Source organism: Alosa alosa, chromosome 13 (genome assembly GCF_017589495.1).
Source record: "Alosa alosa isolate M-15738 ecotype Scorff River chromosome 13, AALO_Geno_1.1, whole genome shotgun sequence".
NCBI classification, from domain to species: Eukaryota; Metazoa; Chordata; class Actinopteri; order Clupeiformes; family Clupeidae; genus Alosa; species Alosa alosa.
Genome location: NC_063201.1, coordinates 23,498,122 through 23,502,626, shown reverse-complemented (window position 1 = coordinate 23,502,626; position 4,505 = coordinate 23,498,122).

The following is a 4,505-nucleotide window of genomic DNA, read 5'->3' as shown; positions in this document are numbered from 1 at the left end:
AGCAAAAGCCTTAACCAGCACAGCCTCCTGCTACACACACACACACACACAGACACACAGACACACACACTGGTATACACACTCACTTTGTAAATAGTATAAATATATAAAAATATCAAGGGAAGTAAATGAGAATAATTTATAATGTGGCGTTTGTCCCGCTGATCGCATGAAAGGTCATTGTTATCACACTGTTTTGTTCTGTTTGAGGCCTTTTGACTTTTCACATGTTTCTGATGTTTTTATTCTCTTTATTTCTGTCACCTGATGAGTGTTTTACAGTAACTGATGAATTATATAAGTGGATCATGCTTCCTATGACGTGTGTCTTGCGTGTTCCTCCTTGACCATGAGCGCCCAGTGATGACCATCATTAGGGTCCGTTCTTGTCCCACATCTGATATGCAGACGGGTCAAGTCCAGTTGGATCCACTCCTATGTTCTTCTGTCTTATTTGTCTTTGGTTACAATTAAAGTTTTTGGGATTTTACAAACTGAACTTTTCTGTTGGTCTCTGGCGGAGGACGGAGTCTTCATATGAGTCCCTTTCCCATCACACACACACACACACACACACACACACACGTCTGGTTCCTCTGATTATATTGATGTTGGCTTTGTTATCTCCTGTTTCCTCTTGTGGTGTCTCTATCTCTCCATCTAAATGGGCTCTGACTCACTGGCCATTCCTGTGTGTGTGTGTGTGTGTGTGTGTGTGTGTTTGTGGTGATAAAAACGTCACAGGTTGTCAGAGTCTCTAGATCATCACCAGATAAGACTGTCTGGCTGTCTAATGGGGCATTTAAGACTCTTTGCCACACCCCAAACACACACACACGTGCACACACACACAGAGAGGAAGTGGAAACACGTGACCAAGGAGAAGTGGCCTGCTCTTGCCCACATTAAGTATTACTTCATCTTCTAAAGCAACACTATACAGTATGTTTATAAAGGAACCTGGTTATGGTCACATCAGAGTGGTCATCTGTGTGGTATACTACGAAGCATGTTAGACATATCTAGGCTATCTAGACATATTGAGGCTACACAAAGTCTTGACTCAGGGGTATAAGTTAAGTGATACTACGATAGCAGTTATGTGATATACTTAGTGCATAACCTGCTCCTGACCAGGTTTGGTTGGCAGCATAAGACACCATGGTGATACAGTGACGCTAAAATAGAGCCACTTTCGTTTCACAGCATACCCTGGCTTTTGAGCGCAACATACCTTGCTAACCCACTAATCGAGATTCAACCCACTAGTCATGTGTGTGAGACACACCTGTCTCTCCCAGCACATGCACCACACCTGGAGTTCTGTGTTCCGCACCGGAAATGGGCAAAAAGCGGCATCACGTCTCTTGCCTGGCTGGTTATGGGGCACACAAACACACTACAGGTAGAAAGGAAGAAGCCATCTGTGTGTGTGTCTGTGTGTGTGTGAGACTTTACTGCTAGTTTTAGTTACAAGATAAATTAAATAAAGTGTCACAATAATTGTAATAAATCACTAGGTCTCTTCACAACGTTACCACTCCAATAGAACATGGACGCAGAGTTAAAGGAGAAATCTGGTGATTCTCACATAGATCTCCGTTTCTCGAGGTCACGAATTGCCTGGCTAATTTAGCTGCTGGGACTAGCAACTAGCCACTTTTCTAGGTGAAAAATCGCAGAATTTCTTCTTTAAGATCATTCATTTAGTTACACACACACACACACACACACACACACACACACACACACTCACGGATGGATTACTGAACAGGCCTATATATCATGTCAAAGGAAATAAGTTGATTTGCATATGTGTAATGAAGTATGTGTTTAATGGTGTATATATATTTCTCACGTACACACACACACACACACACGCATAATGAAGTGTGTATTTAATGGTATATATATTGCACCTACCACAGAGGTTAGATGATTTACATATGTGTCATGGTTGCTCCGCTCCAGGAAGCCAGAGGCTGTTGAGCTTGTGTGTGTGTGTGTGTGTGTTAGTGTTACACAGTTACATTATCACTGTCAAGCTAAAGACACTCCCCCACACACACACACACACACACACACACAGAGGGGAGTGTGTGTGTGTCTCACTGCTAAGGAATGTGGATGTGATGGTTGGTCCATTAGTCTACTGTGAACTGAAACTCTTATCTGCACTGAGAGCTGCCCGGTGCTGAGAGCCCCTCTGACACACATACACACACACACACACACACAGAGGGCTCTTTGTTTGAATAAGTGATGTTATCTGACCTGTTTGGTAAAAATGTAACTTAGTGTAGTGTCAGCACTGCATTTGTTTGCGTGGGTGAACGTTTCTCTCTGTCTTTCTATGTGTGTTTCTTTCCCTCGCCTTCTCCTTTTCCCTCTCTCCCTCTCTCTCTGTTTGTGTGTGTGTGTGTGTGTGTGTGCCCAGGGCGCTCAGCTCCTGGTGTTGACACCTGGTAGAGAGTGTGCAAATGGCTGCACTAGCAGGTGTCTGTTTGAATGGCTGACTGTTAGAATAACAGAATAACACAACAGCTCTCTAGCCACAGGCACTGTGGCCTACTTTCTGTCTCTCTCTCTCTCTCTCTCTCTCTCTCTCTCTCTCTCTCTCTCTCTCTCTCTCTCTCTCTCTCTCTGAGTCTCTCTCTCTCTCTCCCCCTCTCTCCATCTTTCACTCTCTCTCTACCTGTCTCTCTCTCTCTCTCTCCCCTCTCTCCATCTTTCACTCTCTCTCTACCTGTCTCTCTCTCTCCCTCTCTCTTCATCTTTCTCTCTCTCTCTCTCTTCATTTTTCTCTCTCTCTCTTTGTGTCTGTCTCTCTCTCCATCTTTCACTCTGTCTCTCTCTCACCCTCTCTCCATCGTTAACTCTCTCTCTCTCTCTCTCTCTCTCCAATTCAATTCAATTCAATTCAAGGTTGCTTTATTAGCATGACTGTGGGTACAGTGTTGCCAAAGCACAATTAAAACAGCATAAAAATTAGAACATTGACAGCATTAAGAGAAACAGTAACTTGTAACATGAAACATGTTTGCAACTTGTAACATGTGTGTATACCCTCACTTTCACTCTCCTTCATACACACACACTCCCACTCCCTCCCTCTCTCCCCCTCTCTCTCTCCTCTCTCTCTCTCTCTCTCCTCCCTCACTCCCACTCCCTCTCTCTCTCTCCTCCCTCACTCTCTCCTTCCTCACTCCCACTCCCTCTCTCTCCTTCTCTCTCCTCCCTCACTCCCACTCCCTCTCTCCCCTCCCCCCCCCCTCTCTCTCCTCCCTCACTCCCACTCTCTCTATTCCCTTCCATATTCCCACTCTCACTATTTCTCTTTCCACTGTCTCTATCCCTTTCTCCCTCAGTTATGGCCGTACTCTGCCCCCTCTCTCTCCCTCCCCCCTCTCTCGTTTTCCATCCCTCCCCAGACTCTTTCTTCAGAATGTTATTCTCTTTCTCTTCCTTTTTACGAGGTCAAACTCTCTCAGTGTGTGTGTGTGTGTGTCTGTGTGTGTCTGTCTATCTCTGTGTGTCTGTGTGTGTCTGGAACACTCTTTCCTCACTCGGGTCTGGCACAGGAAGCCATGCTGCATCATTTCAGGGTTTTTCGTCCCATGCTTTCTGGCCGTGTGACACACACACACACACATACATACACATACACATACACACACACACACACACACACACACACACACACACACACACACACTCCCAGTCCAGGCTGCCAGGTGGCCATCTGTTTCCTCTAATTGCTCTGAGTTGGCACTCGGCAGGATCGCCTCATGCCTCTCTGCCCCCTGTGGCCCCCATCCTTGCCCACCCCGGGCACAACAGCGGGCACCAGGGCCAGCTCCCAGCTCCTCAGCCAGCCTGGCATCGCAGGAGTTGGGGAAGCACAGAGGCTCATGGGATAGTGGAGGTCTGCGTAAATATGATCTGGTTCCATTTCTTTCTCTGTGTGTGTGTTTGTGTGTGTGTGTGTGTGTGTGTTTTCCATCTCTCCCCCTCTGGTTCATTTATCACTGTAATATCTGTGTGTATGGGGTCATTCCACGTCAATTCAACCAGGGCCCACGCACTTAAGTCTCAAAAAATTCTGATTTTACTTTTATGTAAGATCAATACTTTCCAAGATAGCGCCAGTTTTACAGGGGGAGGGGGGTGTCGATTTTGTTCAGCCTCTTTTTTTTTGTCAAAGTTCACAAGCCCATAGCACAAGAACTAAACCATGTAGGAGGCTCAAATTGTGCATGCTGGTACATAAATAGGAATAGTAGGTAGCGGAATAGTCACATTTGGTCTGGATGATCCTGCATGGTCATAGCTGTCCCTCAAAGTTGATCAAAATTGTATTGGAGTTTTTGGCTGGGCTCTGTTTAGGTCTTCAGAAATCATATTTGTACTCAACATAGGCTCTTAATTTATTTCCCTTATTGAGATAAGTAGAAACACTCTCACAAAAAGCAATGAACAGAACATAATTTCCCTCAGGGTCTGAA